Below are 14348 nucleotides of genomic sequence, written 5' to 3' on the forward strand. Positions count from 1 at the left end.
ATACTCAGGAAAAATTGTCTTCCTTCACATTTGACTGTTGAAAGATATTTTGAGAACACACGCAATCTAAATTTACTAGGGGAAAAAATGGACATATCCTCACAACAGTTTCTATCTAGCTTCTTATCACATGTCAGGTTTGTCTCCGTTCTTAGAAACCTGACCAGGGTTAAAAGTTCATCAGAAAGGGAAGGGGATTATCTATTTATAGTGCGGTCTAGAGAATTTTAAAATAATAGACTTTCCATTAAACAGTCAAATTTCCCCTTGATGGAAGTTATGTTGAAACATTCTTTCATGTTTTATGCCTCCTGGAAGAGCTATTTTAAAAAATAAACCTCAGTATGCAACCCAATGATAACAGAGCAAAGATTCTCTATTTTCCTAATACTCACTTTTCAACTTTGTGTGATGCTTTTGGCGATAGAGGAGGAAAGGAGATTCACTTTTGAGGCCAAGGTATTTGCTGAGGGAACAGCACCTGTTACTCTCTGGCTGGAAACCTTGTGTGTAAAGTCCCTTCCTCTTGGCTTGGCAGAAATTAGGTCAATGCCCACGTGTTTCAGGCTGCAGAATTAATACACGACATTCTCATTTTAAAGCTAATCATGCACAAACATAAGCCCTGACTACTGTTACTGTTGTTCTATTATTGCTGTTTAGATTTATTCATTTTTTGAAATTCACATTATAGCATTACAACCGTGGTCGAGTTTATTTGAATCAGTTACTGCTGAGCTTCAGGCCATCTCCAGGTTATGTAACAGGTATTCAGATGTGGAACTGAGCAAATCTCTGGTTTCTCAGGCTGCTTACCCTTGGCTCAGCCTCCTGTCACTGAATCATCACCATTTACTCTGAAGAACCCAATATTCCATTTTGGTTCAGCTCCCACATCAGAACCTCATACTTATTCATGTTCTCTGCATGAGTTTCTTGGGACATTTCTGTTTACCCACAACCTTTCTGCTGCCGTTAAATAGAAGGCTGTGTTCCAGAGTCAACATTATTCAATTTACATCATCAACATTTGAAAAAGCTTGTTTTCAGGGCTGCTCTGTCCTAGGAACACAGTGGATGCTTGCCTAAGGAAGGAGTTCACATTTCCTTTACCCTCAAGGCCTTTAAATCTAAGTAAGTTTCATGGTGCCACTTTATATTGATGCTTTAAAAATTTATTTTAAAAATACTTTCCCAGATTCTTATAAAGCAGAAATAAAACTTAAAGTACCCATTTAAAAGTATACTTAGTATTTTTATTTCATCTTTTCAAGGATCATATATTCACCTCATTCTTGATCCTAACTCTGAGAATCACTGACATGGGAAGATTTTCTGTCGGCTATTTTTAGATGTCTCTAATTCTTATTTTAAAAATTCAAGTAACAAGTAGGCAGAGAGGCAGAGATCTACTAAATGAGCTGCTCTAATTGCAAGGCCCCAACCTCACTGGTCTGGTCCTATTTGAGGATTTGTTTTAAGATTTTGTGCACAGCATTGTTAATCTTTTAGAAACTCTGTGTCAGTTTTTTTTTTTTTTTTTCCCCTTTGTAAGTGGTAAACTTGTAGTCTTTGTTTAATGTCTGGTTATCTTCTTAATGTTTGTAACTATTTTAACAACAAATAGGATTATAGGTGCAAATAGTACTTCCTAAATTATGTAAAGGACAGATAATCCCCAATTTAGGATGGCTTGACTTAATGATTTTTTTAACTTCACCATCGTGCAAAAGTGGTAAACATTCATTAGAAACCAAACTTTGAATTTTGAATTTGGACTTTTTCTTGGACTAGTGGTATGTCGTACAAGTCCTCCTTCTTGATGCTGGGCAGTGGCAGTGAGCCGCAGCTCCCATTCAACCCGGCAGTCTCCAGGATGAACCACCGATGGACTTACCCACCATTCTGGACCCATTTAACCATTCTGTCTTTCATTTTCAGTACAGTATTCCATACATTACATGAGATTTTCAATATTTTATTATAAAATAAGCTTTGAGTTGGATGATTTTGCCCAACTGTAGGCTAATATATGTGTTCTGAGCACCTTTAAGGTAGATTAAGCTAAGCTATGTTTTGTCAGTTGGGTATATTAAATATATTTTCAACTTACGATATTTTTCCACCTATGCTGAGTTTATTGTGACATTACCCCATCATAAGCGGAGGAAGACCTGTACTAAAATAATATAACTGAAGAAATATGTGAGCATACACAGCAATCAGAGCTCAGAATAAAGATGTCTTGGCCCAATTTTGGACCAAACGTCAGAATGCCTCTGATTTATACCTTAGGGAAGGGAAATGAAATTGGTGATACTTCTGTTGACAACCTATATGTCAGGCCTTTTACAGCTACTATCCCATTCAATCCCAGTGTGGCCATTTGCTAGCTGTGTTATCTTGGGCACGTTACTTAAAAACTTTGTGCGTCAGTTTCCTCATTTTTTGTAAAAGTAAAACAAAATGAAATCAGGAAGCCAAAAACTTAGAGTTATTCTGAGTTTATTCTGAGTTTAAAGATTATGTGGACCTTGTTAAGCGAAGGCCCTGTCACAGAGTAAACACTGTGTGACTGTTCACTATTAATGCCCTCACTGATAAGGAAACAGGTTCTCAGAGACTAGAGAACTTAGGTTAAAGAACTTGGAAGAGGATGCACTTGAAGCCCATACACTGTTCTGTATACCAAGTAGTTGCGCATTTTCATTTTGGTTGTATGTTTAGCTAATCCTGTAACTTTAGGTAAATTACTTAATACCTTGGGGCCTTGGTTTCAATGTTTGTAAAACAAAAGTGTGGGAGTTAATAACATTTATGGCCCCTTTCAATCCTTATATTCCATAAGTATTATTATGAACGTTGGTGACCAATGAACACTTGGGGGAAAATTATTTCTCTAGAAATGGGCAGGGACTAAAACAGTTGACCTTTGGCATATGGTAGATGGTAATAAAAGGTGTATGATAGTATCACCAATGCCAGGTTCTCCCCAGGTTGGGGAAAATGCACCCCCAGCAATAGTGTTTAAGATGTCCTAGCAGCAGGTTGGCTACTCTCCAGGCTTGGGAAAGGAAGGACTGGCTCATTTTGTTTTTCTAGTGCACAGGAAATAATCTAAATTCATCTGATCATGCTACAAATGCAAGATAAATGAATGATGAGCAAACTCAGGCTTTGGTAAGACAGAAATGATTGAAGAAGGGAAAGCTTTTCAGATTTAGGTAGCCATCTGAGATTGAAAACCCAGGGCAGTCCTGAAGTTTTCTTAGGCACACAAGAAAAAGAATTAGGTGGCACCAAAGTTATTTGATACCCTCAATCTGAAAGACGGTAAACATAATTCCATTCCAAATGCTGAGTCACGCTTATGAGGACAAGAAGAAACACTTAAGAGTCTAACTTTCCTGAGATACTGGTCTTTAGTAGATTGCTTTCTGCTAAAATAATTACTTCATGTTTTTAAATTGCTTCTGGTAAGTGCTAGCCCTCCTACACCCTCACTAAGTTTTTTCCCTTTTTAGTTCTCAAACTGTTTGTTTTTGTTTTAATTCCATGAGCAAAAAGAAGCTGTAGCAAGTGTCTGTGTGCAGAAGTTTTTTTTTTTTTTACATATGTATTGTTTGTGGATCTAACGTAATATTTAATCTGAAAAGTAATTCCTAAATTAATGATTATTCCCCTCTTCCCCCCAAACTATCTTAATAGTAAAAAGAAATGGCTTTAAAAAAAAAGAAAGAAAGAAATTGCTTAAGCATATGGGAAGTTACACTCCTATTAGATAACCTAAGTAGCAACCAAATTTTCAGTGGAATTCTTGTCACAGGAAGCAAGACAAAGGGACAGAAATAGGCAGGGAGCTACTTTAGGTACTCATAACTAGTATTTTAAGTTTTAAAGCATTACGTGTAAAGCTAAAAGGAATACTTTTTTTTTTTTTTAAATTTTATTTATTTGACAGATAGAGATCTGGCGAAGTGGAAACAGAGGTAAGTTGCTTAGAAAAAGAAGATCCAGAGTAAACTGTCGGCTCGTCATGGTTAACTTTCTTATCTCTCTTCCCCTAAGCCCTTCCATACGTACCTTTTCCTTCATTGCCTTTCCTAAATTCCACCAGATGTCTAGTGTCTTTCTTCTTTCCTTTGGTTAATTTGGGCCCCAGTTTTGGCAAATGAAATCATGTCTGATACTTCTGACTTTTCTCAACTCCTCAAAATTCTCTACTTTCTCCCATGTTCTATTCCATAGGTGCTGGCTTGGGTTTAGACCCTTATGGATAGTCACAGGTTATTAAGAACTGAATTCCTGGGGCGCCTGGGTGGCTCAGTGGGTTAAAGCCTCTGCCTTCGGCTCAGGTCATGATCTCAGGGTCCTGGGATCGAGCCCCACATTGGTCTCTCTGCTCAGCGGGGAGCCTGCTTTCTCCCTCTCTCTCTGCCTCCCTCTCTGCCTACTTGTGAACTCTGTCTGTCAAATAAATAAATCTTAAAAAAAAAAAAAAACTGAATTCCTAATGGCTTGTTAGCTACCAAGGTGACCAGGACTTGTGGGGAAAATAAACAGTAGACATAATAGAGTCTGGAACAAATCATTCACTTAAATTTTCATTTCAAATCAATAAACACTTATTAAATCTTTATTATGTTATAGGCACTGTGCTAGCACCAGAGTACAAAAGTAAATAGGTGGTCCATTTTCCAAGAACTGATCTGTTCTGGGAGAATTAGCAGGAAGGAAATACAGGACTAGCACCTCAATTCAACCAGATTATTCATTTTCTATGTAAAATGTTGCTCTTTTAGATAAATGTTTGGGATTTGAAAAAAATCTGAAAACATTGGTTTATTACAGGGGTTCTCATTAGAAACACCTGGGGGAAGTTTTCTTGTGAACAGTTGTTCACAAGCTTTAGTGTGTAAGAGAATCACTGGAAGGGCTTGTTAAATCAAAAAGGCAACAGCTCCAGATTTTAGGAATCACACAGTTGGGAGTGAAGCAGAGAATTTGTATTTCTAAATTCTTAGGTGATGCTGCTGGCTGCTGGCTCCCTTGGCTATCCTTTGAAAGCCAGTTTTAAAATGTAAGACTCTCCAGGTTCAATCTACAGAGAGACTCTACAGAGTGAACCTGGGGTCGATCATTTTATACCCGCCTTTCCATTCTAATATGTACCCAAAGTTGGGAACCTGGATAGACTGGTTTCCTGAAATTACTGAGTTTGGGACCCAATGAAGGTACACATTCCTTTATGTCAGTTACAATTTTGCGGCCATTTAAGGAAATTGACTTAATAAGTAATTGGCTGAAAAAACCCCACCATTGTGATTTGGGTTCAAAGTAATTTGGCTGCCTTCCTTTGGAAGGCCTTTCCAACCCTCCCCTGGGTATTTTTCAACACCAAGGTAGAAACCTTATTTGCAAAACTTCCAGAGGTTGTGGGAGGAAAGGTCTTAAAGAAATGGGGTCCATTTGAACCCCATCTGCGTCCTCCCTGGGTCCATCTGGGCTTGTCTAGCCACTTGCAGTTCCAAGTGAGCTGGGCATGCTCAGTGGGCAGGGTCGGTTTTAGGGGGTGCATCTGGGAAGCCTGCTGCTCTGCAGCGGGGCTCTCCGCCTCCCCCCACCTGTACGAGGCTGGACCTGAGGAGTCAATGCTCGGCATCCCACCTTCTGGTGCTTGGGCTTGGGCTTCCCTGCGGGTTCCCGCGCTGACATTCAGCGGGCAGGTCAGGAGGCCGAGCGCGCCTACAGGAGCGCGCGGGGAGAGCCCGAGAGAGGGCTTTGGGCTCGGCCGGGTCCCAGGGGTCCACCGGTTTCCTAGAAGCGTTTCTAGGCCCAGGGAAGCCTTTCTGCTGAGGAGGGGAAGCCAGATTCGGGGGCGGGCGGCGAGAAATCAGGTAAGCCAGCCTGCCCGTATGCAGGCGTTCAAGAGTCTCCTCTCTCCGGGACAGGTGGCGAGGGCGGCCCGCGTGGGGAGGGCAGAGGCAATCGGACACCTCCCCCATATTCCCCAGGCCTAGCCGAGCCCAGGCTTTCTTGTCTGCCAGGCGGCCGACAAGGCGGGGCGCAGGGCAGGAACCGCAGCCAGGGGCGAGGGCCCGCGCAACGGCGCGCCGCCGCCCCACCCGGTGGGACCCATGGCCGCGTGTCCCCGTCCGGTCACGTTCATTGGGCGGCGGAGACCTCGGTCGCTCGCCACCCGCTGGTTCGCGACGCTTCACCCCCTACCCCGGCCCCGGCTCCCGCCTCCACTTCCGCGTCTCCCCGCTGGGCCGGAGAAGCCTGGGCCCGAGGAATCCGGGCTGGATGCAGCGGTCGCGCCGCCCGGGCCAACCCCTGGGGAGGGAGGAGGAGCAGGAGCGGGAGGAGGAAGTCGCCGGAGAGGCGGGGGTGCGGCGGCGCGGGGCGCGTCGGGTTACACTGGCTCGGGCTGCCCGGGAGTGACAGCCACGCGCGCCTCGCCGCGAGGATCTGGGCCGAGGGTCTGGTTCGGGGGGAGGCAGAGACTCCGCCCCACCCGGAGGAACTGTGCGCTCCTGCTCTCCCCTCGCGCGAGAGGATCAATCTCAGGTGTGTGCTTCCTGGGAGACCCCCTTTCCCCGCCCTCAGGGTCATAGGGGAGACCGGTCCCTTTCCGACACGCGTGAGTCCCCTAGGACCCCCGTGTTGGGTGGGTGGTGGCGGGATTCTTGGGGGGGAAGATTGAGAATTTCTCCCCAACAGAAGGTGGCCTCGTTCTCAGGCAGAGTTTAGCTCTTTATATTTTGGAGGGCGGTGGGGTTAAGATACATTTTGGGCAAGCGTCGGTAGCTAATTGAAAGTTTCCTACAAACTTTTGGCTTGTGAGTGTCGCTCCTCTGATGAGAAGGACTGTTGCTCCCTTCTGAAGTAAGGGAGGGAAAGATTCTAGAACGGTGCTGAGGCTCTCTTTTGAGAACCTTGGGTGCTGGAGTGTGACAGTTATAGGAGGAAATGGAAAGTGTACACCGATGTACTTAAAGCAGCCTCCTCTCCACGTAGTAGCGTCTCTGAGCAAAAATAGATTTGCAGAGTGCTTTGGCAGAAAGGTGTAGCCCTGTGAATGAAGTGTTGCTCTTACCGCTTAGTTTCTAGACAGCCCTCCACCTTATGCGCACGAGGATTCACTCCCCAACCTTCCTTAAGAGTTTCCAAGTAATTTACAAACACAAATTCTCAGTCTTAGTGACATGGGCCAACCCACACTGCACATCACATTATACCTATCATGGGAGGCAGTTATAGAAATAGCTAGCTAACAGTTAATTTAGTCGACTTATAAATAGTCTTGTATAAATAGTTGAGGGAAGGAAGGGTAAGTTACACCGTTTGTTGCTTTAAACAAAACTGTTAGAATTTTGCACATGTTTCAAGTTTAAGAGTTTGGGAAGTTTATTTTTGGACTGTGGAGGATAATGGCAATGGCCACACTGGGGGGCCAGGCACTTCCTGACTGCCCCCACCCCTGTGGTCTTGCAGGATGTTCAGTGAGAGCTGGGTGCCATTGCCCAATGGATACTATACGCAACCTGGGAAACTTTATGATGTGGATGTTGAAACCACTCTGCGATCCTCATAAGGACATATATCAAGTTACAATGCTCCCTTGAGTTTTACAAATCAGCTTTTCAAATAAAGCATTACCTTAGTAAAAAATGGATAAAATATGGAATTTTCGGTTTGACAGACAACATAGGTGGAGCTGTCTGTTCTGATTTCTCACATGGTCACTTTGTAAAGAAATTCTGAGCAGCATTAAAGTGCTACTTTTTCCCCCCTTTTGGGGGAGGGGTAGAGGGAGAGGGAAAGAGAATCCTAAGCAGACCTATGCTTAGTGTCTAGCCAGACACAGGGCTCAGTCTCACAGCCCTGAGATCATGACCTGAGCCAGAATTAAGAGTCGGATGCTTAATCCACTGAGCCACCAAGGTTCCCCCTTCTTCTTTTTTTTTTTTTTTAAAGATTTTATTTATTTATCAGAGAGAGAGAGAGAGAGAGCGAGCACAGGCAGACAGAATGGCAGGCAGAGGCAGAGGGAGAAGCAGGCTCCCTGACGAGCAAGGAGCCCGATGTGGGACTCAATCCCAGGACGCTGGGATCATGACTTGAGCCAAAGGCAGCTGCTTAACCAACTGAGCCACCCAGGGGTCCCCAAGGTTCCCCCTTCTCTCTGATTTATTAGAAGATGTATTGAGGGCTCAGTAATTGACAACAGGGCTGCAGTTTACAGTTGTCATGGGTTTTACCCCCTCCTCCTTTGGTTCATGTAACTAATCTCATTAAAGCTATTTAAAAAGATTTGACTGTCACTGTAAGTAAATCATATTGGCAAACTATTACAACTCTGAAATTATTTTGTTGGGTTGTTTTCTGTCTTTCATCCCTGGAATGTAAATTCCGTGAGAAGGATTGGTCTGCTTCATTTGCATTTCTATTCCTAATGTTTAGAGTGATGACTAGCTTGTAATAAGTGCTCAATAAATATTTTCTCAATGACTGACTGAACTGTGGGGCAAACTGTAGCTGAGTGTAGTTGGGGGAAGAAAACAAGACCGTGGCCTTACGGAAGTTATTCAAACTCACCGAGCCTCAACTGTCTCATTGGCAAAATATGGATAATAGAATATCATATAGCACATGTAAAACTGCTGGTGATGTACTTGTTAGGTGGTAGACTTCAAAATATTATCTCCCTTCCTTCTTATATATTTTTCTTTTTGTATTGAAAAGGGAAAGGCTTGGACAAAGAATAGATAAATTAGCTCCTGCAAATTGTTCATGAATTATCCAGGCATCATCCCCTTTACTTTGTGTGTGTGATTAAGAGGGAAGGTGGTTAGTGGCAAGCCCTTGTTACAGAAGGAAACCATTTTCCAGATGAGTATCTAACCCCCTCCCCTTTTTAAAAAGATTATTTATTTGAGAAAGAGAGCACGTGAGCTAAAAAGCAGGAGGGGCAGAGGAAGAGAAAATCTCAAGCAGATTCCACGCTGAGTGCACAGCACATCAAGGGGCATGAGATCATGCCCCGATCCAAATCCAAGAGTCAGATGCTCAACCAACTGTGCCACCCAGGCACCCTCTCCTCTTTCTTTTTTATTTATTTTATTTATTTATTTGTTAGAGAGAGAGAGAGAGAGAGAAAAAACACACAAGCAGGCAGAATGGCAGACAGAAGTGGAGAGAGAAGTAGGCTCCCTCCCAAGCAAGGAGCCTGATGCAGGACTTCATCCTAGGACCCTGGGATCATGACCTGAGCTGAAGGCAGACGCTTAACCGACTGAACCACCTAGGCGTCCCACTTCTTTATTATTTTTTTTTAATGTGATGATGTTTCTGCTTAGGTTTTTCAAAACTTGAGTCATTCTGCTTGTCAACACTAGGATTCACTAGGTTGTTTAGTCCTGAAACAACACTTCAGAAAGAGCATTAGATATAAAACACATTTGGGGCACCTGGGTGCCACAGTCGGTTACGTGTCTGACTCTTGGTTTCGACTCAGGTCATGATCTCAGGGTGGTGATCTCAGAGTCAGGAGATTGAGCCCCGAGTTGGGTTCTGCATGCAGCCTGGGGTCTTCTTGAGATTCTCTCTTCCTCTCCCCCTGCCCCTCCCAGTTGTACGTGCGCTCTCTCTCTCTCCAAAATAAATAAATAAATCTTTTAAACAAAAAAAGAGAAAGAAAACATTCAATCTTGAACAACATGGGTTTGAACAGTGTGGGTTCACTTAGATGTGGAGGGTTTGTTTTTTTTTAATAAATACAGTATAGTATTATAAACATATTTTCTTTTTCTCTTGATTTTCTAAAAACATTTTCTTTTCTCTAGCTTACTTTACTATAATACAGTATATTATATATATATAACATGCAAAATTTGTGATAATCCACTTTGTTTTCAGTGATTCTTCTGGTCAACAGTAGGCTATTAGTAAAGCTTTTCGGGTGTCAAAAATTATATGCGGATTTTCAACTATGCAGGGGGGTCAGCACCTCTAACCCCTGCCTTGTTTGAAGGTCAACTGTATATTTAACACTTGGCTTCTTGAAGAAGTTTTCTTTAGGCTTGTGTAACATTACAGAGTAGCAAGTGGTAGAAGAAGAAAAAGTATGGTTATCTTGCTTTTGAGAGAGTTAGACTTTGTTTAACAAGGTAAAACAGTTAGACACCAGCATAAGATCTTGCATAATCATATGCCTATGGGTAGAATGTTGACTTCAACTGTGTGGTTATGCCAGGGAGTTGTTAATAAGGGCTCAAATAGTTGGGACAGTTTTGTGGTGAAGAGAATGTCATTTCAACAACAGAGAGACCTATAGTTTCCTGAAGATTACAGCAAAGAGAGGTCATGATTGTATCAAGAATGTTCACTATTTTGTATTTCACTGCATTAAAAAGCCAGCACAATCCTTTGCTTTCAGACAATCCTATGTGGAAAAGTATTAAACCTAAAAACAGTAAAATTCTGGATGTGCACTAAGTATTACTTTTCACTGTATCTCTGAGTTTTAAAGCTCAGGATTGGGGTTAGAAATTGTAACCCTTCATTTTTACCACTTTTACCACACTTACATAACAATGTATAACATCACCTGCCTGTTACATTATCCAGCTCTATGTAAAGGGATATATTTTTCATCTGATGTTTCTGGGGAAATGACTAGTCATTAGGTGTGGGACCCCTACACCTGGCTAATTTCAGGACTGTTATTTTGGGAGATAAGGAAGGACTGAATGGAACTAAACTGAGAAGATTATTAATGTGTTTCTAGATGCTAATTCAAATACTTAGATAATTCCATCAGGACTCATCCCCTTTGAGATAAGAAGAAATGGTAAATTGTGTCCTTGAGGAAGAAACAGCTAAGGAAGGGAGTGTTGTACAGTTTCTTGTTGACAGGATGGGGGAAAGAAATGCAGGAAGGAGAGATGATTAGATTCAACTAATCTAATTGTCAAAAGACAAGGGCTAAGGTGGCTGTAACCTAGAACAACTGTAGCAACTGTTTACTTGGAACATAAAGTTTTGTTCCTCTTGTACATACCCATCTGGCCTTAGCAGCCACTGATGGATACAAGGTTAGTAAAAGACTTTCTAAGCATAAGTCTCCAAGTCATGTTGGGAGGACATCTCATTTAATAGCAAATTCTAGAAAACTCATTTTCAGAAAACAACCTCTCTGTTATGATTTGTGGGGTCTGCTTTCCTCTCTATATTATAAAAACGTTTTATGGTAGAATGCAAGCAGGTAATCAAATATGAGCTTCTGCAGAGGACACACTACTCTGGTAGACCTCTTTCTGTATTATCTGACCAGGGATTGACCTCAGGAACTTTTAAGGGAAGGGAAACATGGGAGCCTATGGTTTGCACACCTGAGAATGTTTAGGAATTGACTATGACCAGAGTTTGTCCAGAACTCTGATTTTATGTCCTGACATGAATGTGACCATGAGTTTTTGTTTGTTTTTTCTTTTTTTCCAGGATTTTTGCCTTTTGTTGGAGGTTCTTAATGGCTCTTTATCTTAAATATTCTTCCTTGAGCATATCTGTGTTCTTTCCCATTTTTCAGTTGAAATTTTTATGTTGGTTCTTTCAAAATCAGATTTCTGATTTATGCAGCAAGTAAGACATGGTTTCTGATTTTAATGAGGTCAAGCTGTGGTTTTGTTAGTTCATTAAAATTAGGGGGAAGAAACTAATTAATAGAAAATCTTTCCTTCCTAACTAAAATTTACTGTGACATACATAATAACAAAATTTTAAAACTTTATTTGGGAAATTTTAAAAAAATTTTCCGACAAAATGAAATTGTTACTGATTTACTTTATTTTTTTTAATAGTGACATATGGGGCATCTCAGTGGCTCAGTCAATTAAGTGTCCAGCTCTTCATTCCGGCTCAGGGCGTAATCTTGGGGTCATGCGATCACGCCCCATGTTGGGCTCTGTGCTCTGTGGGGAGTCTGCTTCTCTCTCACACACACACACTCTCTCTCTCTCCCACTCTAAAATAAATAAATCTTTGCAAACTTTTAAAAAATAGTGAGATTTTTTAGGGTGTTTTTTAAACAACGACTTTAAATTTCTTAAGCCTCATGTTCTTTAAATAGTGGTGTGTCCTCCCAACATGACTTGGAGACTTATGCTTAGAAAGTCTTTTACTAACCTTGTATGTACCAGTGGCCGCTAAGGCCAGATGCGTATATGCAAGAGGAACAAAACTTCAAGTTCAAAGTAAACAGTTTGGGAACATTTTAGTTAAGATTTTATACCATTATTATTTTAATAAGATACAATAAACTTCTAAATGTATTTGAACAGTGATAAAAATAACATAGCTTATGGTATTAGGTTCTCAAAAGCCATCTTCCTTTTATTTAAACTGGATAAAGAGCATGTTTGTTGCATTGTGGTGATGTCAACACTGCTTTGATCATTCCACTTTGCTCCACTCTTCCATGGGTTACTCTGATCTATTGGATCCAGTTCCAAATATTTGTCTTTGAATTTACAGACCTCTCTGGTCATGCTCCAGTATTAAGGTCGTGTCCTTATCTTCCCCTGGGATCCAGCCACACTGGACTACTTGGAATTCCCCAAATCTGTCTTCTTCCTACTGCTGTCTCTATATGCATGCTTTTCCTTCTACTTCACCTTTTTGAAATTCTGTCAGTCCTTGAATGTCCTGACCGTTGGCTTACCAATATCATGGTGCTTTCCCTCTCTCGTCTTCTCTTGTATAAGCTAATTATTTGAAAACGTGTATTATTTCCTTTTCTGCAGATCACGTAGAGCAAGAGCTGGATCTTACACAATTTGGTAGATTTCACGTGCTCAGCCCAGATGCCTTGCACGTGGGGAACACCTAGGTAAACAGTTTTTTGAATGATTGATCACCTTATGTAATTCCCTTATCCTTTAGTTTCTCAGGAAGCATGTGATAGAAATGGGTTGGGTGCTATTGGGGAGCAGATAACATAGGCAGTTGTATTCCAGATAATCAGTTGGACTGGATAATTCAAGCTTTCTGTTTTCCAGGCCTCCCCTTTTTCTTTACAGATTTGGCACTTTTGATAGCCCAAAACACCATATTTAGGAGGAGGAAAGGAAAGCGAAGTTATGAAAGCAATTCCTGAAGAAAATGAATCTGCAAAGGGAGAGGTTACTTAGTATCCACTGGGGGCTCCCTTCTTTTCACCAATTTCTCCCTTCTCTCTCACTGCCCGCCTAATCCAGTCTCTTAGGAAAAGAACCTGGAAAATTAACTCATAAAAAGAGGAGTGATAAAGTTAACTTGTCACTTTATCAGAAGACTCTGGATTCTGAAGGGACAAAACCTTGACTATCATTTATATAAGCTCGGAGAAAGAATCTTTGGGGAGCATTGGTTCCCTGACCATCCCCGAAGTCACTGTCTAAGCCACTTAGGTGTGACTTTGGTCAGTTTCTGCACCTTTCAGTTTCTTCCTCTATACAAGGAGGGGGACTACATGAATTTTAAGCCCATAAATGCATGAAGTATTTTAGTACTCTTGTCTAAGGTGAGGCCGTTCTTGGTCAGTGGATTCTGTTCACTGCTGGACCCTTGATCTAACTTTTTCCCCAAGTCTGGGATCTCCTTACTCCCAGTCTCTCCAGATGTAGCATTCATATGCAGAGGATGCTGCATTCTCTGCATCTCTCCCCCTGGCTCATGCTCACAGGATCTGTTACAACAAGTTTATTTCTCTTCCTTCTCTCATCATGTTTGCTATTATTAACCCCTTACCCCCATCTTAGCACACCCTTAAGTAGCTGGGATATTTATCTAAAAAAATGTTTTCAGGGTGCCTGGATGGCTCAGTGGATTAAAGCATCTGCCTTCAGCTCAGGTCACGATCTCAGGGTCCTGGGGTCGAACCCACATCGGGCTCTCCGCTCAGCAGGGAGCTTGCTTCCCCTTCTCTCTGCCTGTCTCTCTGCCTACTTGTGATTTCTGTCAAATAAACAAATAAAATCTTTAAAAAAATATATGTTTTCACAGAATTGTAAAATAGAAAAGGGGTTAGAGATCTAACCCAACTCCTTTTATTATGAATAATAAATAGTAATTACAAGTATCATTTACTGAGCAATCATCATTTCCTAGGTGCTGTGCTAAGCACTCGGCTTGTGTTATTTCATATAGCAGCAGTGAACTGTTCTATCAGCGGGGAAACACAGTTCCAGAGAACTTAAGTGACTCATTCAAAGCCACATAGTTATTTCCTGATATGACTGAAACTCCCTTGAAAACTGTGTTAAGAAATAATAGAATCAAGGGATAATCCTTCCAGTATTTCTGTA

General features: G+C 41.7%; 1 protein-coding gene across 3 annotated transcripts in view; it reads left to right on the forward strand.

The window, feature by feature from the left end:
* Positions 1–5797: 5797 nt before the first annotated feature.
* The window catches only part of GPD2 (glycerol-3-phosphate dehydrogenase 2), a 142385-nt gene continuing 133834 nt past the window's right edge, over positions 5798–14348 (forward strand). For 2 of the 3 annotated variants that reach the window (XM_032355626.1, XM_032355629.1), the window contains exon 1: positions 6465–6570. The gene's annotated coding sequence lies outside the window, so the exon portion shown is untranslated. Of the gene's footprint in view, positions 5898–6464; positions 6571–14348 lie in introns of those variants that run through there. The other variant, XM_032355628.1, reaches the window with a different exon arrangement.

Source organism: Mustela erminea, chromosome 8 (genome assembly GCF_009829155.1).
Source record: "Mustela erminea isolate mMusErm1 chromosome 8, mMusErm1.Pri, whole genome shotgun sequence".
In the NCBI taxonomy this organism is placed as follows: domain Eukaryota; kingdom Metazoa; phylum Chordata; class Mammalia; order Carnivora; family Mustelidae; genus Mustela; species Mustela erminea.